Below are 27,860 nucleotides of genomic sequence, written 5' to 3' on the forward strand. Positions count from 1 at the left end.
AAGTGATCACGTGATCCAAATCAACTAAACCATGTCCGATCATCACGTGAGATGGAGTAGTTTCATTGGTGAACATCACTATGTTGATCATATCTACTATATGATTCACGCTCGACCTTTCGGTCTTCATGTTCCGAGGCCATATCTGTATATGCGTGGCTCGTCAAGTATAACCTGAGTATTCCGCGTGTGCAACTGTTTTGCACCCGTTGTATTTGAACGTAGAGCCTATCACACCCGATCATCACGTGGTGTCTCAGCACGAAGAACTTTCACAACAGTGCATACTCAGGGAGAACACTTCTTGATAATTAGTGAGAGATCATCTTATAATGCTACCGTCAAGCAAAGCAAGATAAGATGCATAAAAGATAAACATCACATGCAATCAATATAAGTGATATGATATGGCCACCATCATCTTGTGCTTGTGATCTCCATCTTCGAAGCACCGTCGTGATCACCATCGTCACCGGCGCGACACCTTGATCTCCATCGTAGCATCGTTGTCGTCTCGCCAATCTTATGCTTCCACGACTATCGCTACCGCTTAGTGATAAAGTAAAGCATTACAGCGCGATTGCATTGCATACAATAAAGCGACAACCATATGGCTCCTGCCAGTTGCCGATAACTCAGTTAGAAACATGATCATCTCATACAATAAAATTTAGCATCATGTCTTGACCATATCACATCACAACATGCCCTGCAAAAACAAGTTAGACGTCCTCTACTTTGTTGTTGCAAGTTTTACGTGGCTGCTACGGGCTTAAGCAAGAACCAATCTTACCTACGCATCAAAACCACAACGATAGTTTGTCAAGTTGGTGATGTTTTAACCTTCGCAAGGACCGGGCGTAGCCACACTCGGTTCAACTAAAGTTGGAGAAACTGTCACCCGCAAGCCACCTATGTGCAAAGCACGTCGGGAGAACCGGTCTCGCGTAAGCGTACGCGTAATGTCGGTCTGGGCCGCTTCGTCCAACAATACCGCCGAACCAAAGTATGACATGCTGGTAAGCAGTATGACTTATATCGCCAACAACTCACTTGTGTTCTACTCGTGCATATAACATCAACACATAAAACCTAGGCTCGGATGCCACTGTTGGGGAACGTAGTAATTTCAAAATTTTCCTACGCACACGCAAGATCATGGTGATGCATAGAAACGAGAGGGGAGAGTATGATCTACGTACCCTTGTAGACCGACAGCGAAAGCGTTAGCACAACGCGGTTGATGTAGTCGTACGTCTTCACGGCCCGACCAATCAAGCACCGAAACTACGGCACCTCCGAGTTCTAGCACACGTTCAGCTCGATGATGATCCCCGGACTCCGATCCAGCAAAGTGTCGGGGAAGAGTTCTGTCAGCACGATGGCGTGGTGACGATCTTGATGTACTACCGTCGCAGGGCTTCACCCAAGCACCGCTAAAATATTATCGAGGATTATGGTGGAAGGGGGCACCGCACACGGCTAAGAATATGATCACGTGGATCAACTTGTGTGTCTAGGGGTGCCCCCTGCCCCCGTATATAAAGTATCAAGGGGGGTGCGGCCGGCCAGGAGGAGGGCGCGCCAGGAGGAGTTCTACTCCCACCAGGAGTAGGATTCCCCCCTTTCCTAGTTGGAATAGGATTCGGGAAGGGGGAAAGAGGAGAGAGAGAGAAGGAAGGGGGGCGCCGCCCCCCTCTCCTTGTCCTATTCGGACTAGGGGGGAGGGTCGCGCGTCCCAGCCTTGGCCACCTCTCCTCTCTTCCATTAAAGCCCACTAAGGCCCATATACCTCCCGGGGGGTTCCGGTAACCTCCCGGTACTCCGGTAAAATCCCGATTTCACCCGGAACACTTCCGATATCCAAATATAGGCTTCCAATATATCAATCTTTATGGCTCGACCATTTCGAGACTCCTCGTCATGTCCGTGATCACATCCGGGACTCCGAACAAACTTCGGTACATCAAAAAGCATAAACTCATAATATAACTGTCATCGAAACCTTAAGCATGCGGACCCTACGGGTTCGAGAACAATGTATACATGACCGAGACACGTCTCCGGTCAATAACCAATAGCGGAACCTGGATGCTCATATTGGCTCCTACATATTCTACGAAGATCTTGATCGGTCAGACCGCATAACAACATACTTTGTTCCCTTTGTCATCGGTATGTTACTTGCCCGAGATTCAATCGTAGGTATCTCAATACCTAGTTCAATCTCGTTACCGGCAAGTCTCTTTACTCGTTTCGTAATACATCATCTCGCAACTAACTCATTAGTTGCAATGCTTGCAAGGCTTATGTGATGTGCATTACCGAGAGGGCCCAGAGATACCTCTCCGACAATCGGAGTGACAAATTCTAATATCGAAATACGCCAACCCAACATGTACCTTTGGAGACACCTGTAGAGCTCCTTTATAATCACCCAGTTACGTTGTGACGTTTGGTAGCACACAAAGTGTTCCTCCGGTAAACGGGAGTTGCATAATCTCATAGTCATAGGAACATGTATAAGTCATGAAGAAAGCAATAGCAACATACTAAACGATCGGGTGCTAAGCTAATGGAATGGGTCATGTCAATCACATCATTCTCCTAATAATGTGATCCCGTTAATCAAATGACAACACATGTCTATGGTTAGGAAACATAACCATCTTTGATTAATGAGCTAGTCAAGTAGAGGCATACTAGTGACATTTAGTTTGTCTATGTATTCACACAAGTATTATGTTTCCGGATAATACAATTCTAGCATGAATAATAAACATTTATCATGAAATAAGGAAATAAATAATAAATTTATTATTGCCTCTAGGGCATATTTCCTTCAACCTCCTCCATGGGTATGCTGAAAATGTCCTCCCGGTCTAGGGGTAAAACGTGGCTTCTGCTGAGCTCCTGAATTGTACTTCCCTTGTCCATACTTCCTCTTGCGATTCTCAATCTGCTGCTGCTTCCCTTAAATCATGAGAGCATGATCTACCAACTCCTGGTAGTTGTTGAAGGTTGCTACCATCAACTGCATGCTCAACTCATCATTCAGTCCTTCCAGAAACTTCTCCTGCTTAGCTGCATCTGTAGCAACGTCATCTGGGGCATAACGTGCTAGCTTACTAAAGTCCTCCACATACTGGCCAACTGTTCGTCCTCCTTGGCGCAAGTTGTGAAACTCTCGCTTCTTCATGGCCATAGCTCCTGCTGAAACATGGGCAGTACGAAAAGCCTACTAAAACTGGTCCCACATGGCAGTGTCGACAGGGAAAGTGGCTGTGAAATTCTCCCACCATGATGTTGCGGGTCCTTCAAGCTGATGTGCGGCAAACTTCACCTTTTCCGCATATGTCCATCCTGATGTGGTCAACTCCCTAGCTGTCTTACGGAGCCAATCATCTACTACTATCGGCTCGGTGCTACTGGAAAACACCGGCGGATTCAGCCTAAGAAAACGGGCTAAATAATCAACAGGTGGTGGTGGTGGTGGGTTGTTTCTGTTGTTCCCCTGATTCTTGGTTCTGGACTAGCAACTACATCAATGTGTTCTACTGCTGGATCAACTGAGTGAGCTCCAGTGGGAAGGTAAATCCGGGGTCACGTCTCGGAGGCATCTGAGGGTTTAGAAAAGAAGAGATTTAAGAATAGAGGGGGCCTAAAGAGAAAACACTACCCATATGCACATGAGACAAAAGCAAACAATTCACTTCATTCAATCAATCAAACAAGGGCATACAATCGATCTAACTATCGCAAAAGTGCTCGGACTACTATATTTACATGGTGGAATACTACTACTGATTTGGTGGTCTACTAGAAATATTCTTCGGTTGCAGACTCTATGATATCTGCTCCAGCTTCATCAACATAGTCATCATCGCTATCATCTGGATCCGAGTCGGTGTCGACGATGATGATGTAGTCTTCCGGGCGAATCTCCTTGGGTTCCTTGTCTTCTTCTACCGGTGTAGGGCCTCCCATAAATATTCCAATCTTCTTGATCAGATCGTTATTTTTCTCCACTAATACTTCGATTTCCACTTCATAATCTTCACGTGTAGCCTTGAGTTCTTCCTCCAGTTACTTGATTCTTGTCTTTGCCTTCTTCAGATCTATCATGTCGGCGCACATCTGGTTCTCCTAACGTCAAATGTGCTAGTTTAACTCCTGGATAAAAGCTGCAATTGATCTATCCTTCCTGGTGCTGATCATCTCCCAGTGCTCATCTCGGCGCCCACAAATCTGGTAGGTCGTATCCTTGAGATCATTGCAGTAGACTACTCCAATGCGTCCCATGGCGATGTGAGCTGTCATGCTCTTTCCTAGATCCCAAGTTGGTGCATCAAAAGAAAACTTTATGGGCTCAGTGACTGGCATGAACGTCCTTCCTGGAACTTTAACTTGAATCATCCAGCGCTCTTCTTTCGGGAAAGTGGCGTTGTAGGTTCCGGTGAAGCTTGATACTCCTATGTTCAGGTATCTAGTGACTTCCTTCAAGTGGCGTCCAAAGGGTGTATCTTCATCCGGTTGCGTGAACTTGTTCTTTGCATCCGCCATCCTAAAAGACTAGAAAAGATGAGAAGTCAGAAAGAGAAGAGAGTGAGTAGTGATCTAGGTCTTTTAGCTTAGTGGTCGTGTCCTACAGTCAGCGTGTGCTTTGATACCATCTTGTAGCGACCAGACCTCAAACGGTCTAATCTCTGTGCTCAGGTGTCATCCCTGGATCAGTAATGCTGACACCACACAGTACTTGAAGGATTTATAACAGAGTAGCAATCACACACTTATTACATCGAGTGTCTCCAAAGATAACTTATTACAATAAATATGGCTTAAGGCCATCTAATAACGATAACAGCAGAAGGCTTGGAAGATAAGTGAGTCCATCAACTCCAATGGCATCACTGAGTATAGAACCACGACCTAAAAGCACATTAATCGTCGTCTGAAAAGTCTGCAACATTAACGTTGCAGCCCGAAACGGGTCAGCACATGGAATATGCTGGCAAAGTAACACACAGAGAGTAATGGAATGAAATAGGCTATTCTATATGCATATTTGGCTGGTGGAAAGCTCCATGGTTACAGTTTTGCATAAAGCCAATTTTTCCCTACTGTAAAGGAATAAATTTTATTTAACTATCATCGTAGTTGTTAAACATTGAGAATGGTTGACAGCATTCTCAATCCCAATTAAGCATCATCATTAAACAAAACCCAACGAAATTAATTTTAGAGTAACATGATGAGATTCACATGATAATCCAAGTACTAGATACTCAAGATGTCCATAACCGGGGACACGGCTAACCATGATTAGTTTATACACTTTGCAGAGGTTTGCGCACTTTTCCCCACAAGACTTGATTGCCTCCGTTTGATTTCTCATACTACATGGTGTTTGAGAAACGGATGACCGAGACATAGTATTTGAGAAGCGCTAGCACCTTACGATCGGGTAGACCGTTACACCTACTTTCCCCTACATCTGCTAGTCTACCACTGTAAGAGTTCGCACAACTTAATCAACTATGCTAGAGCCCATAATAGCTTGTGGCTGCACACAGAAGTTTCTAGCATGAATAATCTCATGATCCCTTTGAGCCTGGGTGGCGGTCCATAAAAAAATAGGCAATCGCTGGAATACCCAGGTGCCTCAATCCACCCAGATGTGTATTTAAGTTGCCACCTTAGATAAACCATTAATTTAACAATCTCACATCTGTCATGGATACACTCACCCAATCCACGTCTACTAGCATAGCATGGCAATATAAGCATAACGTAAAAGTAACTCCGAAGGTTTGAATGCAGGGCAATAGGTACCTACCTCAACTACTTTCCAAGCCCACAATTTAATTAGATCCTAATCATGCAATGTGTGAGGATTGATCTAATGCAATAAAAACTGGGTAATTGGAAATATGATCAAAGTGTTACTTGCCTTGCTGATGATCCGCAAAACCTAGTGATTCGAAGTAGCAAGCAGCGCACTCCGGGTACTCTATCACAAACAAACAAGCATACAATAAGTACTCAACTAATGCATAGGTAAAACTCGAATAAAAGATCTAACCAGAAAGTTCAACTTAAGAACTCCGGTTGGCAAAAAGAATCAAATCGAACGAAGCAACGAAAGACAAACGGCAAAAGAAACAGGCTTCGTTTACTATTCTGGATCTAGGGTAATTTTTACAGTGGAAAAAACTTGTTTGAGTTGGTTAAACGAAAAGAGGGTTTCAAGACGAAACTCCAGGCGATTGAATCGCCTGATTCCGATAAACGAGCGAAAAATTAGACTAAAACAAAAATCGGATCAGGAATCGCGATCAGATAAATCGCGGATTTAATCCGAGAAAAAGAAAAACGACGAACGTTCGTAGAAACGAACGAACGGACGAACGCTGCTAATTAAATAAACCGGAAAACCCGATCTATTTAAAAAACCAAAACTAAAAAAACCGAACAAAACCGACGGAAAACCGATCGGTTTTCTAAAAAACCGGCAGCGAAAAACTACCTCCGGCGGCGGCGGATCCGGCGGTCCGGCGAGGTGTATTATTGGACATACAGAATTATTACAACAAATAAGCATAGAAATGATGCTAATCTCAAAAATTCTTCTTTTTATCACACAAATGCATGAATCACATTTGAACTTAAATTTTTGTGTCACAATACGTGTCAATTGTGTAACCCACTAAGGAGTCCAAACATACTTAGTTGTGCTCTAGTGGCAGAAACACCACTAGACAAGGGAGTACTACTCACTATGTTCTTGCTAGACCAGGTTCGAAAGAAAATTGGTATGGAATAAATTATCTCCCGTCGACAGGGGCTAGAAACCATCAGGGGTGGCAGGAAAAACAGTCAAGAACGCCTCACTTCAGGCATAATGACAACAGTAATACTCATTGACGATCACAACCGAAAGTTTACAGGGAACACCTTCACAGAAACTCCACCGGGCATTCTCGCCCGTGTATAATTGTTGCAGTGTCTTGCTACAATTCCATAAGATCTTTGAAGGTAGCAATCGAGAGGAATAGACTTACGGCAACAAATTACAAGATAGCTCAAATAAGCCAATGACATCCAAAACAATGATCTCAAGCTCAATATTCATGTCCAGTATTAATAAGGCTCGAACTTTACAATAAGCCCAAAATGCACTTCGCTAGTATTGGGGGGGGGGGGGTCAGGATCGCAAGACTGCAGGCCGCCCACTATGTCCTTGGCGGAGTGAAAACCCTTCTCATGGAGAAGCCGAACATCGCTATGTGAGTCATTGCCTCTTCTGCCTCTTCTATAGACGACGTACAAGGATGCTTACCCGAGGCGGCGGAGGAATCCACGGTTTCCTTCATTGTGCTCTCGAGCATAGGCCATAGGCAACTTCTCCTCAAGAATGGAGAGCGGTATGTTCAGACTCTGAACATACCACTTACTAGAAGCAAAGGCGCGCGCGTTGCCGCGTCATTTTTGTCCTTTGTCATTGTATATAAAGTTCCTTCTCTTTGCTATATCTATTGCATTATTCATCTTCTAAGAAATCTTATAGGTCAATGACATAAAAACACATTGAAGAGTTTACCAATAACTTTCTTTTCTAAGAAAAATATGTCTGTCATAAACCGTAATTCGTATTAGAGGTGGCAAAGTAACTTATACAACTTGAAGAGCATAGCTAAACATGATAAAGTGATAAGAAGACACCCCAATAGCTTTAGAGCGAAGAAACTTGCAACATCACATGTACAACAGGAGCATCATCAACGATGGACATCACAAACACTCGACCGCTCAAAAAATGATTCTAAACATAGAAGGTACGGTGTACAATGCACATAGAAACCAATAGTCTCTCTGTAGAGAAAATAAACACCTCAAAGTCCTAACAAAGCACATTAGCATATGTGCTATCAAAGCCAAATATATTAATATGGGAGTTTTTAATGGCAAAAAATGTAATGGCAAATAAAAAAACTACATCACGAAAAGGTTTGCACGTAGTTGGTAATGTTCATGGCCCTGGTCAGCTATAATGTCGGCCTATAATATTCCTCCATCACCTGCTACTCTTCCTCAGAGGCAGCCAAACCCTCCTCCTCACGCAATATCAGCTCATCGTTATAAGAACCCTCTAGATACGATCATCATGCACCTCCTCCTCGTTGGCTCGCTTGCCTTTGCCTTCAGTAGCTTTGACACATCCCCCTCATGAGCATTTGGCTGACACCTTCTCCTAGTTGAGATCGGTCATAGTGGAAGCTTTCCCCTGCAAGAGAAGGCATGCAGGCACCTTACCAAGTGACAACAAAGGAAGGAACCTGCTGCGATGGCAGGAGCTACAGAAAACATAAGAGGGATGCAAGGACTTAGATTATTAGAGTCGGTGGCGCATGCTTAAATCACCTCCAATACATGCATTGTATTTAATTGTCTCCCCTTAAAGGATTCAACATGGATATTTGTCTCCACTCCAATAGGTGTTTTAAATCACATTCTTATATATACTCGCTCACATATATTTTATCAAGGTCCCATAATTAACAATATACATGCAATGACCGCATTTTTATAGAGTATACTAATGGAGTGGCTTAATTAATGATAACAAACAAAAAATTATTATCTAAATCTGTATTTAATTGATTATACCTTTGTAGGAAATTCAAAAGAGAAGGAATGAGATTCGCTTATTCTTATATGTATAAACAAGAAGCAAATATATAGGAAAATTTATATTAGCAAAGAATATATAACTTCTCATTTGTACACGTAGACGTCTAGTTTGAGATACTAATATGATTGTACTCCCTCCGTTCCTAAATATAACTCTTTTTAGACATTTCAAATGAACAACAACATACGGATATATGTAGACATATTTTAAAGTGTAGATTCATTCATTTTGCTTCGTATGTAGTAATTTGTTGGAATCTTTAGAAAGACTTATATTTGGAAACGAAGGGAGTACAAGTCATATTGCGTTCAATCTATTTTATGCAACCAACGCACAACCAGTCAACCATCAACTTGACATTAGAACTGAACAAAAATAGGGGCACAGTTCAGTTTGCATTTCACAGAAAAAATATTCACAAGACACGGCTCGACATCATTTCTCATGTCATCACAAGTCAAGAACACAAATTTTCATAGTAGAAATTGAGATGGATTGCAAGATAGGAGTGCACGATCAGAAATTGCAATCTAATAACGCTGGATTCTGATTACTATCAGAAATTGACATCTAGCAGCGCCACGTCAAAGGCAGATTAAAAATAGGGCTGCCCTCCAAGAAGAACTGAGGGCGGCTGCGGGGACGGAAAGAGGAGGACCGGCAGCGGGCTAGCAGCGGCGACGGCGGCGGATCATCTCAAGTTGCGAATCCTGCCTTCTCTTCACCCCCGACGGCCAGCAGCCACCGTCGACCAGCAGCGCCGGTTCCTTCTTCATTCTCGGGTCCGTGGCGAGGCGGAACGCTGGCTTCGTGCTGCTCGGCAAGGCAGTTCCTCCGAGCGGGGTAGCCGAGCTCGAGGCTGCACCGGTCGGAGCTCGGCGTGGCGACCTCCTGTCCGTGGTGAGCAGCCCCACCGTGGACGGGGCAGCAGCAGGAGAGGGGCGGAGCTTCGTCTGAGATCAGGACATGACAACATCAGGAGTAACCCCACAGAATCCCAAACTAATACGAGGAAACAGAAAACACACCTGAACCGGAAAAACCGGAAAAGTAGGACCTAGTCGATCAAGGAGGCGAAGAGAGATCACTTGCACTCTGCCGGTTCCCTCTCTCTCCGCCGGCCGCTCCGGCGGCGGGAGGGAGGGGGAACCTCGAGTCTGTCAGTTAGGTGGGTGTGTGGTAGGGTTAGGGTTGAGGGAGACGCTGCCGAGGCCGTTGCAGTGATGTCGCGTCGGAATAAGTATTTTCGGGCTCCGTTCGCGGTCAGGTGAGGCTTTTGCCTTCGTCTAGGAGTCAGCGGTGTTGGGGATCTCCGGATCTCGTCGAGGTCGCGGGCTATGGTGGTTGGAGGTCCATCGGCACTGGCCGTTTGGATCCTCAGATGGGCGATGAAGGCAAGGAGAAGAAGACATTTCTTCTTCCTTGTTGGTATGATTTGTTGTTGATGTTCTTCTCCTTCCTCTGCGCTGATGCTGGTGGGAGATCCTGCTTTGTCCGGACAGATGGCCCGACCGCGGTGCTGGACCGGTCGGATGACTCGAGTTCTCTTCCTTTCGAAAGGGGCACTTTTCGCGGTACTCAAAGCCAAAGATGGTGACGGCTGTTGCAGGTGTGTTGGATTGATGTCCATGCCCTCTCAGCGCTGGTGTCAAGAAAAAAGGAAGCAGCGTGGCGGCAATTGTACCGTGGTCGAAGATGATGACATGTTTGCGACTGGTTGCAGATCCGTCTGCTGCAGGGGTCTTCTCTCAAGATTTACGGATGGTGACATAGGGCTTCGGAGATCTTCTTGTGTTATGGTTGTCTTACGGTACTCTAGATGTTCATGATCCTTTGTGTTTGCGTTTCAGTGTGCTTATAAAGGTCAACTACTTTGTATTGATTCGTGATTTAAATGAAAATTTCTAAAAAAAACATCAGAGTATATTTTTAACTCTAGTGCTACAAATCAACCGGCTGATGGCAGGCAGATTTAAGCCGCCTCGCTGATCGTTCGATCAGTCCCACAACACCATCGGATCCTTCTTCCCATAGCCAGTTTGAATTGTCAACGCACGAACGATCTCCTCGTATCGCACATCAGCCTCCCTTCTCTCCTTCAATCTTGAATCACCCGGAGCCGCCAGCGAGAGCTGCACCGGAGCCCGGGGAGCCGGCGGCGTTGCTTCACTGTAGCGACAACATCGGCGCGACGGCGCTCCATCGCAGCTCCCGACGCTACCGGCGATGCTCCATTGAAACACAAGCCGCTTCGATGCTGCTTCATCGCAACCCCGGCGGCCACCAGCGAAGCTCCATTGCAGCACTGGTGGACCTCCGGTGAAGCTCCATTGCAGCACTGGACGGCCTAGACGAAGGTTCATCGCAACATCGGCGCCCCCCCACCGAAGCTCCATCGGCGGCAACGGGTGCTACGACGCGGCATGACGACAATGGCGGAAGCTGCAGTGCAACACGCGGCGACGACGCGGAAGCTGAGATGCAGCAAGCTAGCGGCCATGGCGGATGCTGCGATACAGCGCATAGTAGCCGGGTTCGCGGGTCGATGGTGCGATCCACGTCCCGGGGTCGATCGACCCCGATCGAGGGTCAGGGACGACGGCGGCTCGAGCTGGATTGATTGCCGGATCACCACCCCCATTCATGGACGCTGACCCAGATTGAGGTGCAAGATTCGAAGAGGCCAGAATGCAAGATTGACATAAACATGTACGAGTTCATGGGGAATTGATGCTTGCTTATCAGGCAATCCGCAATCGCACTACAAAATACTGAACTCCGCCGGCGCCGGCCTGCCGGAGTCCGACCTCCCGTGATCCGTTGCTCGTCTGCCGGAATTCGAGCTGTCCGCCGCCGTATGAGTTATCTCCCGTCCCACACTCCCGCTGCCTCGTTCGACCTTACGCGAGCGGCGATTCCGACGCCGATTAGGAGTTCTTCGAGGCACAAGAACGGTAGGAAGGGCAAACAGGAGTGTGTGTAGACTGATGGTAGGAGGCTTGGTGATTGATCCTTGACGGACTGGTGATTTGAAGATGAACCGATAGAGGACGAACTGGGATTTGGAGATTATTGGTCGACCATATTGTTTGCGGGAAAGTAATAATGGCAGATGGAAAAAACTCACGCCATAAGGGCTGACTTGTGGCCCTATTTTGTCATCTATTTTGTGAAGTAGTATCAGGCGGGATTTCCCACCTCCGTAATACTAAGGAAATGCATCATTGCAGATCGTAAAGATCTTTCTTTCCCTCCTACTTCATCGGGCTGTATTGTACCGGGTCATCGACCCGAAACTCTTTGGATCGCGATCCACGTCCCGGATTAGTGCCCCGAAGATGTATACCCCTCGTTGAACCACGTTCCGGAGGGGTGTCGACCCACGACCCTCGACCCCGTTCCTCGACCCGGGCGACCCGGATTCCTGGCAACTATGATACAGCGTTGCCGGCGACAGGTGTTTCGACGCAGCACGGCGGGCATGGCAGAAGCTGCGACGCAGCGCGCCGCTACGACGACGAAAGCTGCGATTCAGTGCGGGATGATGCGATGTAGTACCGGCGGCCATGACTGATGCAACGTTGCAGGCGACGAGTGCGGCGAAGCGGTGTGGCGGCCATGGCAGAAGCTGCGGTGAGGACGACGAGAAGTGTAGCGCCGTCCACTATGGCGGGGTGCTGCGATGCAGCGTCGACGGCGACGGCTGCTGCGGCGGCACTGGCGGCTGCTTTCGTGTGCGGAGGGAATGAGATGCAGGAGAGGGAGCAAGCGAGAAAAAGTGCGGCCGTGAAAGAGATAAGGTGGGAAGAGAGGGAGCGGTCTGTGGGACAGGAACACGTGGTTGGAGGGCGAGGAGGTTTGCGGGATGGAGAAATCAATCGGTTGATTTAGAACGTTTTCTTTTTCCCTAGGATTTTGCAGCCAGATGCGAGAAAGAGAGAGTTTGTGAGAGGCGGCTAAATGACCCAACAGGCAAACAAAATGGACCCACCAGGCGGCCAACCCCGGTCAAAATTGGTGTAACCAGTCAAAATCAATCGGGAAATACACCTTTTGGTGTTCTAAGGATGCGTTTTACTGCGCTTTTGGTGTTGCTGTATTTCTTTAAAAAAAATACTACTCCTGTTTTAAAATATAAGGATTATTAATTTTTTAAGTCAATTTTTTTCTTTAACACAGTACAAACGAAAGCGCTTATATACACGCGCATACACTCATCCCTATAAACGCAGACAAGCCAAAAGACTGAGTCGGCATATCATCTTGAAATTTACGAAGTTGTCATAGGTACCTCGTCGTTGACGGGAACGTCTCCTTTCACTGAATGCACGTTGCCGAAAATTCTGAAATAAATATAGGAATAAATGCGAGCACCAGAACTTGAACCCTGGTGGGCTAGGGATACCACAATCCCTCTAACCATCCAACCACATGTTGGTTCGCAAAGTCAAACATTTTAATTTTGATCAAATTTATAGAGAACTATATCAAAATTCGTAATATCAAATTGGTATGATTATCATGAAATGAATCTCCATATTTTTTATCTTTAATATTGCGGATGTTGATATTTTTTGATCTGAACTTGATCAAACTTAGACAAAATTGACTTTCTAAAAATACTAATACCCCTAATATTCTTACACTGATAGAATATGTAGTTTGTTAGATGGGGAAGATGATGGAGTGTGTTTTTATTTATAATGTAATCATTTGGTGGAGTTTTTGTGGTTTGGTTCAGTGTTATCCACTAACCGACATATAGTTATGTCGGGAAAAAAATCTGCGTTGGTGGGTGCATGCACTATATTGGTGCTATAATATCACATGGTGGCACTTTTTCTAGGTGGTGGGAGGGTGCATCGGACTGATATGTTTTTGTAGGCCGGTTGTTGCTGATTGATTTGAAAAGTCATTGGCCCGGTCAAAATCATGAACCAAATTCAAAATTAAACACCTCAATTGAATGAAAGAGTTTTAGAGTTAGGGAACATAGGGATTAAAAGAATTGAATGGAAAAGCTCCTTGAGAAATTGTTGACCCGATCAAAATTATGCGACCTAATTCTAAATTAAAGATCTCAATTAATTATGAGGCCTTCAAAATTAGGAAGCATAGTGTATAGCATTAAAGAATTGAATGGGTGAGATTTTAGAATTGTTGACCCGGTCAAAATTGGGTGACCCAATTTCAATTAAAGACCTCAAGTGAATATGTACTCTTTAAAACTAAGGAGCATAGTGATGTAGAGGAAGAGCATCTACACTAGGGCACCCTAAACCCACCTCAAAAGCCCTGAAGGGCTGACCGGTCACAAAATTTTGATCTAGTCGGGCGCCTCAAAGAGGCCTCAAACGTCCGGACTAACGGGCACCCCTCATATCCAGTCCAAATATGAGGCGAATATGAGGGCGCCAGGCACGACTGCCACATTGGACTGATGTCGGGGTCCCACGTGGAATCGCCCGGAAACCCAGCAGTCTGATGCTCGTCTCCTCCGTCGGACCAATGTCGTTGCGTGGTGCCGCTGCGGCGGGCCGCGTCGTGCCTAGCCCGGCTGTTTAAGCTAACCACCGACACCGAAACCCTACCCCTCCACATTTTTCGCAGCCCGTCTACCGTCGCCGCCACTTTTCATTCCCCGTCTGCCACTACTAGTGGCCATGCACTACTGGAATCAGGAACTTTGTCGTCCGCCAGCAGACGGCAACAGGTCTGGCTGAATGAGCTACGGCAAAGGTATCTTTGTCGTCGGCTCGCGGATGGCAAAGATGAAATGGTCTTTGCCATCCGCCAGCAGACGACAAAGGACCTGGACAGCAGACGTGTCAGCTACAAGTTGTTAGTGGGTTAACGACGTGCTTTGCCGTCTGCTGGCAGACGGCAAAGATCTTTGCATATTTGTCGTCTGCTGGCCGACAACAAAGACCTTTGCATATTTGTCGTCTGTCAGTGGACGGCATAGCGGTCCACGTGGCAGCACCTAGGGGGCTGTCCTATTTGATTTTTTTGCCGTCGGCTGGCTGACGGCAAAGATGCAATGGTCTTTGTCGTCTGCCAACAGACGACAAAGCATCCAAGTAGCCAGCCTATTGCCCTAGGTTGCACAGGTAACTGACACGTGGCATATTTGCCGTCTGCTGGCTGATGGGAAAGCTCTTTGCCATCTGTCAGCGGACGACAAAGAGCCTGTATAGCCCCTGTTTTTTCTTTTTCTTTTCTTAAATTCATTCAATTTCACACACACACATATATATATACACACACACACATATCATAATACTTTCGACAAGCATACCAACACATATACATACCAAATCACATCCCTGCCATATGGATATGATCATCCAACACATTGATGTCTACTACACAACCTTCTTCTTGTAGACGTTGTTGGGCCTCCAAGTGCATAGGTTTGTAGGACAGTAGCAAATTTCCCTCAAGTGGATGACCTAAGGTTTAGCAATCCGTAGGAGGCGTAGGATGAAGATGGTCTCTCTCAAGCAACCCTGCAACCAAATAACAAAGAGTCTCTTGTGTCCCCAACACACCCAATACAATGGTAAATTGTATAGGTGCACTAGTTCGGCGAAGAGATGGTGATACAAATGGTATATAGATAGTAGATATGAGTATTTGTAATCTGAAATTATAAAAATAGCAAGGTAGCAAGTGATAAAAGTGAGCGTAAACAGTATTGCAATGATAGGAAACAAGCCTAGGGTTCATACTTTCGCTAGTGTAAGTTCCCTCAACAATACTAACATAATTGGATCACATAACTATCCCTCAACATGCAACAAAGAGTCACTCCAAAGTCACTAATAGCGGAGAACGAACGAAGAGATTATGGTAGGGTACGAAACCACCTCAAAGTTATTCTTTCCAATCAATCCGTTGGACTATTCCTATAAGGCCTCACTTGGCTGCAACGGGGAGCAAACCCAGGGCATGAAAACCCCAACCGAGGGATTTCCCTGGTAGGTGGGATCCCCCCTCCCACCACGGAGGATATGACCCTTGCCATTTGGTAACAGGTGGGCAGGGGGAAACTGAATCGTTCTACCCTCGGAATCACACAGCAGGTAACTTTTTTATTAGTAAAACATTCGAAAACAGCCTAATTCCACAAGTAATTCCCAAAAAGTCTAAACAAAAGGCGCAGATAATTCTGCAAAATATATAGGAATGTCCAAGACATTACAAATAATTCAAGAATTTGGGAATAATAAGAGGAAATTAATGAATTGTAAACTGATAAATAATAATATATTGAGAATATCAACTCGACATGCTTTTGGCAAAATCATCAGAGGTACATTTCTTATAGGAAGTTAATACAGAACAAGAAACCAAATCTTCCTCCTCTCATGCTGCCATTACAAATAACATCATTGTTCAATAGGTTCTGGGTTTTAGAACAATGAAGCCAATGCCAATAGGAAAAATAGATTTTAGCTACTAGAAACACGATAGTCGCGGGCTTGTCCTGGACCTTTACACCAGTACAAAATGTTCTAAATTATCAAAACTCCATGCCAGTACAAAATGTTCTAAATTATCAAAACTCCATGCCATGGACAACCACACTTCTGAAGATGCAAATTGTAACACAATGTTCGGGATATCTCGTCTTCCTCTACACCACATCAGTTGAGAACAACAGCTCGACGTTGACTGAACTAGAACATTTTCTTTTGGAAGTCAGCAACTGTTTCAGAATACAACAGTTTAGTAAATAGTAAATCGTTCAATACTAGTACGACACGGTTTCATTGCACTATTTTCAAGCATAAATAGATCAGCAACAGGTGGCAAGACTAATGAAAAAAAGGCTCACCCTTCTGAGTAGTACTCGTGCGAGAACTTCTTACCCATATCTTACAATTTATTCGGAAGACAAATAAGTTGATTTATGTTGCATTTGAGAACTGGAGTACATGGCCATGGTTTATCATACCTGGCCCCTTCTCTACTGGATGTAATTAAAGAAAGGCACACATAGAACTGTACAAGGTTGATCGAGCATAGAAAAACGTAATTAGTTTATCCTATCACTGATCCACCTACCAGTTCAATTATCCTTTTCAGATAAGAATTGTGAATAGGTTAATGTAAGTTAACAAATAAAGCATTATTGGGCAGACATTTTCGCACTATACGCAATGTAGTTTTCTTCATTGCGGAAAGTAAAAGGTATATACTATATACTTTATAAAAATAAAGGCAACGAAAAAAGTATGTGTAATATATATTTTGCCAAATTAGTTTCAACCAAGATCCAACTTCTGCTCAAATCTAATGACTTCCACCAGTAGTTCAATTCAATAATCAGAAAGTTCGGTTCAACCAAGAGCCCTACTATGCCTAAGCCTTAAAAAACACTTGGGCGAGAAAACAAGCCTTGGAAGATTAAATCATGAAGGTTCACTTGTTCTAAGTGTAATGAGGGAAAATACCTTCACTCCAAACAGGATTAGATAGTCTAGAAGCAGTTCGTTCCGTTGCAAAGACAAGACTATCTCCCAACACGAAGAATGACATATCGTCACCTATCAGATTCAGACAAACCACAAATCATTATCCAACAATGTTATTTTTAATTTGGACAATCACTCCATATTTGCCAACGGAAAATAAAATTATGTACATCATCTATATTTTTGAGCTTAAACTATAATGTCAGGGCAACAAATTCCATATGTATATGCTAAAGAAAGAAACGATAATGATTATTGTTTTGAGCTTAGATTATCATTGCATCAGATTCAGTGACATATTATTCTCCTCCGGTATTAACAGAGAGCAACATTAAAACAACCGTTCATAGTTCTGGTCATAAGAATTTGGATTTTATACTCTACTAGCTAAACATAGATGCAAGATCCAGTAGTTCAGGAATCAAGAGTTGAAAGAACAAACCGTGATGCAAATTCTAGGCAATTATATACAGATCAGTATATGAATTTAAACTTTCTAAAATGCTAGGTATGGAGCGCTTTGTCTGCATGCAAGTGAAATTCATGATTATAGTCTACTAATTGTGATACAACCATGCATTATGATACTGATAATTGTGTGTCCATACATGCTCCTAATGAATTGATCTGACACTAGCTATCCAATATGTTTTCCTACTAGTCTATGAATTGTGATTTGATTAAATGGCAGCTGCTGAGCTGACACCAATCATCTCTGAAATAAGTACACACCACTGACACTGTTTGTGCACTGCTGCCATTGTATGAAAATCAGTTGTCTTAACCAGTACAGCAATTTCTCTCTCCCACTATTGCTTTTTAATTTCAGAAGAAAGGCATAACACAGGAATGTATGAGATGTATAACCTGTGAGTAAATTTTGCATCCGGCCTATAAAAATTAGTTAAAAGAAGAGAAGTGCTCAGGTTCTTGAATCTATATGTTCAAGCATCAGTGCATGGACGTTGGGTGCATCGACTGGTGAAAAAGAATGAGGTGGAAGAGGAGGGGGCTAACCTTAGGTCGACATTAGTGGAATTTGACCGTGGAATCATCGTCGTCGCCGTCGCCAGAGGGGAAAGGAAATTCGAGGCGGAGGGGAGATCCGGGGAAGGAGCAGCGTAAGGACCAGGGATGTCGTGGTCATTGGAGAGACGGAGTGTGGTGGTGGAGCACCGGAAGGAGAGGGGTCGGGCCGTCTCTCCAGTCGCCGGTAGAGAAGGTCGGAAGGGAAGTGGTGGATCTTGGTCGAGCTCGTGGTCTCGAGCCGTGGCTTTTCTCCCCGGCCCCTGGAGGCGTGGAGCGTTTTCCTAGGGAAACCACGCGGGTCAGGGATGGATACCTCCCCAACGAATGCGTCCAAATGTCGCTGTGGATTTCCTCGGTTCGATTTGGCCCGTGCTATCTTCACCCGGGTAATCGGCGGGGATCCTGAAGGGATTCCCTGCAACCAAATGAGGCCTAAGTGTCACAAACAGCCCTAGAGTTCGTACTAGAATAACACCTTAAGATACAAATCAACCAAAACCCTAATGTCACCTAGATACTCCATTGTCACCTCAAGTATCCGTGGGCATGATTATACGATATGCATCACACAATCTCAATTCATCTATTCAACCAACACAAAGGACCTCAAAGAGTGCCCCAAAGTTCTACCGGAGAATCATGACGAAAACGTGTGCCAACCCCTATGCATAGGTTCCCAATGTCACGAAACCCGCAAGTTAGTCACCTTAACATACATCAAGTGGCACGTGGTATCCCATTGTCACCACAGATATCCACGGCAAGACATACATCAAGTGTTCTCAAGTCTTTAAAGACTCAATCCGATAAGATTACTTCAAAGGGGGAACTCAATTCATTACAAGAGAGAAGAGGGGGAGGATAAACATAAGATCCAACTATAATAGCAAAGCTCGCGATACATCAAGATCGTGCCAAATCAAGAACACGAGAGAGAGAGAGATCAAACACATAGCTACTGGTACATACCCTCAGCCCCGAGGGAGAACTACTCCCTCCTCGTCATGGAGAGCACCGGGATGATGAAGATGGCCACCGGAGAAGGATTGCCCCCTCCGGCAGGGTGCCGGAATGGGTCTAGATTGGTTTTTTGTGGCTACGGAGGCTTTTGGCGGTGGAACTCCCGATCTATCTTCCGTTCTGGAAGTTTTAGGGTATATGGAGTTATATAGGCAGAAGAAGCACGTCAGGGGAGCCACGGGGGCCCCACGAGGCAGGGGGCGCGCCCTAGGGGGTGGGCGCGCCCCTCACCCTCGTGGGCAGCTCTCGTATCTTCTGACGTGGGTCCAAGTCCATCAGGTGTGTTTCCTTCCAAAAATAACTTCTCTAGTTGATTTCGTTCCGTTTCGACTCCGTCTGATATTCCTTTTCTTCAAAACACTGAAATAGGCATAAAACAGCAAATCTGGGCTGGGCCTCCGGTTAATAGGTTAGTCCCAAAAATAATATAAAAGGGTAAAATAAATCCCAATATTTCCCAAAACAGTAGATAATATAGCATGGAGCAATCAAAAATTATAGATACGTTGGAGACGTATCAAGCATCCCCAAGCTTAATTCCTACTCGTCCTCGAGTAGGTAAATGATAAAAAAAGATAATTTTTGATGTGGAATGCTAGTTGGCATAATTTCAATGTAATTCTTCTTACTTGTGATATGAATATTCGGATCCGAAAGATTCAAGACAAAAGTTCATATTGACATAAAAATAATAATACTTCAAGCATACTAACAAAGCAATCATGTCTTCTCAAAATAACATGGCCAAAGAAAGTTATCCCTACAAAATCATATAGTCTGGCTATGCTCCATCTTCACCACACAAAATATTTAAATCATGCACAACCCCGATGACAAGCCAAGCAATTGTTTCATACTTTTGATGTTCTCAAACTTTTTCAATCTTCACGCAATACATGAGCGTGAGCCATGGACATAGCACTATAGGTGGAATAGAATGGTGGTTGTGGAGAAGACAAAAAGGGAGAAGATAGTCTCACATCGACTAGGCGTATCAACAGGCTATGAAGATGCCCATCAATAGATATCAATGTGAGTGAGTAGGGATTGCTATGCAACGGATGCACTAGAGCTATAAGTGTATGAAAGCTCAAAAAGAAACTAAGTGGGTGTGCATCCAACTTGCTTGCTCACGAAGACCTAGGGCAATTTTGAGGAAGCCCATCATTGGAATATACAAGCCAAGTTCTATAATGTAAAATTCCCACTAGTATATGAAAGTGACAACATAGGAGACTCTCTATCATGAAGATCATGGTGCTACTTTGAAGCACAAGTGTGGAAAAAGGATAGTAGCATTGCCCCTTTTTATATATTTTTTATTTGGCCTTTCTTTTTTTATTTGGCCTTTCTCTTTTTTTATTTGTTTGGCCTTTCCTCTTTTTTTGGGACAATGCTCTATTGAATGATGATCATCACACTTCAATTTATTTACAACTCAATGATACAACTCGATACTAGAACAAAGATATGACTCTATATGAATGCCTCCGGCGGTGTACCGGGATGTGCAGTGATGCATGAGTGACATGTATGAACGAATTATGAACGGTGGCTTTGCCACAAATACGATGTCAACTACATGATCATGTAAAGCAGTATGACAATGATGGAGCGTGTCATAATAAACGGAACGGTGGAAAGTTGCATGTCAATATATCTCGGAATGGCTATGGAAATGCCATAATAGGTAGGTATGGTGGCTGTTTTAAGGAAGGTATATGGTAGGTGTATGATACCGGCGAAAGGTGCGCGGTATTAGAGAGGCTAGCAAAGGTGGAAGGGTGAGAGTGCGTATAATCCATGGACTCAACATTAGTCATAAAGAACTCATATACTTATTGCAAAAATCTAGAAGTTATCAAAGCAAAGTATTACGCGCATGCTCCTAGGTGGATAGATTGGTAGGAAAAGACCATCGCTCGTCCCCGACCGCCACTCATAAGGAAGACAATCAATAAATAAATCATGCTCCGACTTCGTCACATAACGGTTCACCATACGTGCATGCTATGGGAATCACAAACTTTAACACAAGTATTTCTCAAATTCACAACTACTCAACTAGCATGACTCTAATATTACTATCCTCATATCTCAAAACAATCATCAAGTATCAAACTTCTCTTAGTATTCAACACAGTCATAAGAGAATTTCATTATTCTTGAATACCTAGCATATTAGGATTTTTAAGCACATTACCATGCTATTTAAGACTCTCAAAATAATATAAGTGAAGCATGAGATTTCATCTATTTCTTCAAAATAAAACTACCACCATGCTCTGAAAGATATAAGTGAAGCACTAGAGCAAATGACAAACTACTCCGAAAGATTTAAGTGAAGATCAATGAGTAGTCGAATAATTATGCAACTATGTGAAGACCCTCTAACATTTAATAATTTCATATCTTTGTATTCTATTCAAACAGCAAGCAAAGCAAAATAAAATGACATTCTAAGAATGGAAAACATCGTGTGAAGAAGCAAAAACTTCGGATCAACCGATACTAACCGATAATTGTTGAAGAAGAAAGGTGGGATGCCTACCGGGGCATCCCCAAGCTTAGATGCTTGAGACTTCTTAAAATATTATCTTGGGGTGCCTTGGACATCCCCAAGCTTGAGATTTTGTGTCTCCTTAATTCCTCTCATATCACGGTCTCCCTAAATCTCAAAAGCTTCATCCACACAAAACTCAACAAGGACTCGTGCGATAAGTTAGTATAAACCATTGCAAAACCTTATCATACTATACTGTAGAAAATCACTAAAATTATTATTCAACATTGAATACTAAATGTCTCTGCATATTTAATATTCCTATCCTCAAATAGAATCATTAAAGAAGCAAACATATGCAAACAATGCAAACATAACAGCAATCTGCCTAAACAGGATAGTCTGTAAAGAATGCTGCAACATCCATACTTCCCTAGCTCCAAAAATTATGAAATAAAATTCCCACTGTAGTAAATTTATCAGAGCTTAATATGCAAAAGGTTTCAACATTTTATCGCATTCTGACTTTCCTAGGGAATTATTGCAACAGCGGTAAACTTTCTGTTTTCAAACAGCAACATGTGGACTTCTAACATAGGCATAGTAAAGGCTATCAATGCCAATTTTATTGGAATGAAAGATGCAAAACATTGTTCTAAATAACAGCAAGCAAATCCTAACAAAATAAATTGATGCTCCAAGAAAAACACATATCATGTGGCGAATAAAAATATAGCTCCAAGTAAAGTTACCGATGAACAAAGACGAAAGAGGGGATGCCTTACGGGGCATCCCCAAGCTTAGCCTCTTGGTTGTCCTTGAATATTACCTTGGGATGCCTTGGGAATCCCCAAGATTAGGATCTTTCCACTCCTTATTCCATAGTCCATTGAATCTTTACCCAAAACTTGAAAACTTCACAACACAAAACTTAAAGTAGAAAACTCATAAGCTTCGTTAGTATAAGAAAATAAATCACCACTTGAAGTACTGTAATGAACTAATGTTTTATTTATATTGGTGTTATATCTACTGTATTCCAACTTCTCTATGGTTCATACCCTCCGATACTACTCATAGATTCATCAAAATAAGCAAACAACACGATGAAAACAGAATCTATCAAAAACAGAACAGTCTGTAGTAATCTGAATCAAACGTATACTTATGGAACTCATAAAATTCTAAAATAAATTTCTGTACCTTAGTAATTTATCTATTAATCATCTTCAAAAAGAATTAACTAAATAGCACTCTCCAAATAAAAATGGCAGCAATTCTCGTGAGCGCTAAAGTTTCTGTTTTTGACAGCATGATCAACAAGACTTTCCCCAAGTCTTCCCAAAGATTCTACTTGGCACAAACACTAATTAAACATATAAAACCACATCTAAATATAGGCTAGATGAGTTATTTATTACTAAACAGGAGAAAAAATCAAGGAACAAAAATAAAGTTGGGTTGCCTCCCAACAAGCGCTATCGTTTAACGCCCCTAGCTAGGCATGATGATTTCAATGATGCTCACATAAATGATAGGAATTGTAACATAAAGAGAGCATCATGAAGAATATGACTAGCACATTTAAGTCTAACATGCTTCCTATGCATAGGGATTTTGTTAGCAAACAACTTATGAGAACAATAATCAACTAGCATAGGAAGGCAAAACAAGCATTACTTCAAGATTTTAAGCACATAGAGAGGAAACTTGATATTATTGCAATTCCTACAAGCATATATTCCTCCATCATAATAATTTTCAGTAGCATCATGAATGAATTAAACAATATAACCAGCACCTAAATCATTCTTCTCATGATCTACAAGCATAGAAAATTTACTACTCTCCACACAAGCAAAATTCTTCTCATGAATAATAGTGGGAGCAAACTCAACAAAATAAGTATCATGTGATTGAAAATTAAGATCAAGATGAAAAGGTTCATTGTTATTATTATTCTTTAAAGCATATGTGTCATAAAAATAGTCATCATAGATAGGAGGCATGCTTTCATCATAATAAATTTGCTCATCAAAACTTGGGGGACAAAAAAATATCATCTTCATCAAACATAGCTTCCCCAAGCTTGTGGATTTGCATATCATTAGCATCATGGATATTCGAGGAATTCATACTAACAACATTGCAATCATTATCATCATTCAAATATTTAGTGCCAAACATTTTATAGATTTCTTCTTCTAGCACTTGAGCACAATTATCCTTTCCATCATACTCACGAAAGATATTAAAAAGGTGAAGCGTATGAGACAAACTTAATTCCATTTTTTATAGTTTTCTTTTATAAACTAAACTAGTGATAAAAAAAGAAACTAAAAGACTCGATTGCAATATCTAAAGATATACCTTCAAGCACTCACCTCCCCGGCAACGGCGCCAGAAAAGATCTTGATGTATACTACACAACCTTCTTCTTGTAGATGTTGTTGGGCCTCCAAGTGCAGAGGTTTGTAGGACAGTAGCAAATTTCCCTCAAGTGGATGACCTAAGGTTTATCAATCCGTAGGAGGCATAGGATGAAGATGGTCTCTCTCAAGCAACCCTGCAACCAAATAACAAAGAGTCTCTTGTGTCCCCAACACACCCAATACAATGGTAAATTGTATAGGTGCACTAGTTCGGCGAAGAGATGGTGATACAAGTGGTATATAGATAGTAGATATGAGTATTTGTAATCTCAAATTATAAAAACAGCAAGGTATCAAGTGATAAAAGTGAGCGTAAACAGTATTGCAATGATAGGAAATAAGGCCTAGGGTTCATACTTTCGCTAGTGTAAGTTCCCTCAACAATACTAACATAATTGGATCACATAACTATCCCTCAACATGCAAAAAAGAGTCACTCCAAAGTCACTAATAGCGGAGAACGAACGAAGAGATTATGCTAGCGTACGAAACCACCTCAAAGTTATTCTTTCCAATCAATCTGTTGGGCTATTCCTATAAGTGTCACAAACAGCCCTAGAGTTCGTACTAGAATAACACCTTAAGATACAAATCAACCAAAACCCTAATGTCACCTAGATACTCCATTGTCACCTCAAGTATCCGTGGGCATGATTATACGATATGCATCACACAATCTCAATTCATCTATTCAACCAACACAAAGGACCTCAAAGAGTGCCACAAAGTTCTACTGGAGAATCACGACGAAAACGTGTGCCAACCCCTATGCATAGGTTCCCAATGTCACGAAACCCGCAAGTTGGTCACCTTAACATACATCAAGTGGCACGAGGTATCCCATTGTCACCACAGATATCCACGGCAAGACATACATCAAGTGTTCTCAAGTCTTTAAAGACTCAATTCGATAAGATTACTTTAAAGGGGGAACTCAATTCATTACAAGAGAGAAGAGGGGGAGGAGAAACATAAGATCCAACTATAATAGCAAAGCTCGCGATACATCAAGATCGTGCCAAATCAAGAACACGATAGAGAGAGATCAAATACATAGCTACTGGTACATACCCTCAGCCCCGAGGGAGAACTACTCCCTCCTCGTCATGGAGAGCACCGGGATGATGAAGATGGCCACCGGAGAAGGATTGCCCCCTCCGGCAGGGTGCTGGAATGGGTCTAGATTGGTTTTTGGTGGCTACGGAGGCTTCTGGCGGCGGAACTCCCGATCTATCTTCCGTTTTGGAAGTTTTAGGTATATGGAGTTATATAGACAGAAGAAGCACGTCACGGGAGCCACGGGGGGCCCACGAGGCAGGGGGCACGCCCTAGGGGGGTGGGCGTGCCCCCACCCTCGTGGGCAGCCCCCGTATCTTCTGACGTGGGGTCCAAGTCCATCAGGTGTGTTTCCTTCCAAAAATAACTTCTTCAGTTGATTTCGTTCCGTTTCGACTCCGTCTGATATTCCTTTTCTTCAAAACATTGAAATAGGCATAAAACAACAAATCTGGGCTGGGCCTCCAGTTAATAGGTTAGTCCCAAAAATAATATAAAAGTGGAAAATAAAGCCCAATATTGCCCAAAACAGTAGATAATATAGCATGGGGCAATCAAAAATTATAGATACGTTGGAGACGTATCACACATATACATAGCAAATCAAAAGTCCATATGCAACATATATAGCTAGCCAACATATCCAACAACAAGCATACAATGGTTGCATCCATACATACATATATAGGTAGCAAGTTTCACATTGTTCATCCTACAAAATCAAAACAAGAAGGAAGCATAAAGAGAAGAGTAGTCTCCATCAACGCAAACTTACTCATCTAAAGCAAATCTACAAATTGGGAAAGAAGAAAGTTAGAAGAAGAAGAAGACTAGTTAGAAGAAGAAGAAGAAGAAGAAGAAGAAGATTTTTTTCTTCTCTTTCTTTTCTCCTCTCCTCTTCTTTATCTTCTTCTTCTTCTAACTAAGGTAGGTAAAAATGCCATTTTATTGCTAAGCTAGGTAAAAATGCTAAGTGTGGGTCATTTTAGAGCTAAGCTAGGTAAATAGGTCATTTTGGAGCTTAGTAAGGTTATTATGTCATTTTTGAGGAAAATAGGCTAAGACTATATCATTTTGGAGGTAACAAAGATTATCATGCCATTTTGACCTAAGTATGCTAAGTATGTCATAAATGAACTGAAGAAGCTAAGTATATCTCATTTTTTATCTAACTTAGGTAATTATGCCATTTAGGAGAAAATAAGATAAGTATCCATTTGTAAAGAAAAACACTAGGGAAAACTTACCCTCATCACAACAAATGTGATGAAGATCACAACTAAGGTAACAATTGATACAACGACATAATGATACCAAGCCTCATTATCAATGGCATATTTTCTAATCTTCTTAAGCTTCAGGCTCATTGCATCCATCTTCAAGCGCCTTGCATTCATCTTCATCTTGTGATCATCGACGACATCGACAACATACAACTCCAATGTCATCTTGTTTTTTTCAATTCTTTATTTTTTCTTTCAAATACTCATTTTCTTTTTCAACTAAATTTAACTTCTGGACAAGAGGGTCGGTTTCAAATTCTGGTTCACATACCTCCTAGATTAAAATATCTCCATGTCAACTTGATGGCCATAATTGTCATAAATGCGAAATGCAACAAATAATTATGAAACAGAATTTACCACATCTAAATCATAAAGCAGACGAGGGCTGACGGGGACGGACATCAAGACCGTGGCACTATGTATAAGAAACAATCATACAAAGTAAGAAAATTATACAAGTAACTATATAAATCATACAATCATACAAGTAACTATATAAATCAAGTACAACATAAAAAATTGAATGCCTAATAATAATCTGGATCATCGGGTTCAATAAATGCTCCGGGGTCAATAAATGCATCATCATCATCATCATCATCATCATCATCATCATCACTATCGGTAATGACGTGCTCATCATCATCATTAATAAATGCATCATCATGTGGAAGGCCACCTTTATGTAATCGATCAAGCATTGACAGGTCATCCGCAACAGTAACCTCTTCTAGTTCATGCTCTTCTTCTTCCGGCTCAGGGGTGAAGTCAGGTTCACTATCGCTGTCTATTTCAATGTTCTGGGGTGAAGTAGAGCGGTTCTTGAAACGTTTTTTTGGAAAGATGTGTTTCTTGGAAGAATTTTCCTTCATATGTGTCTGGGTTAATGTGAGGTTCATAATCCTATTCATTGGGGGGGTGGTCTAACACGTGGCGGCACTTCATAAACGACATCCCAACCATTGAGATTTGGATCACTTTGACAGGCCCACGGTAGATAGAAAACTTGGGTTGCGTGTTGAGCCATAATATAGACATCGGGAACATCCAAATGGGTGCTTTGTTTGATTTCCACTAGCCCTAAGTGTTCATGAGTCCTTCTAGTCTTCTTCGGTGGGAACCAATAACATTTGAAGACTACGATGTTTGGTGGGTTTGCACCTTAGAATTGAAGTTCATAAATTGCTTCAACACTTCCATAATACTCGATATCTCCTTCGCCGATAGCAGAGACCCAACAATTTGTAGACTGTCGGTCAGTCATAGATAGCTTTTTGCCATAGGTACGAAAGCGATACCCGTTGATGTCGTATTTGTCTAATGAACAGACCTTAAAGTCAAAACCATTAGCGACTTGTCTCA

Source organism: Triticum aestivum, chromosome 3A, assembly GCF_018294505.1.
Source record: "Triticum aestivum cultivar Chinese Spring chromosome 3A, IWGSC CS RefSeq v2.1, whole genome shotgun sequence".
Classification (NCBI taxonomy): Eukaryota; Viridiplantae; Streptophyta; class Magnoliopsida; order Poales; family Poaceae; genus Triticum; species Triticum aestivum.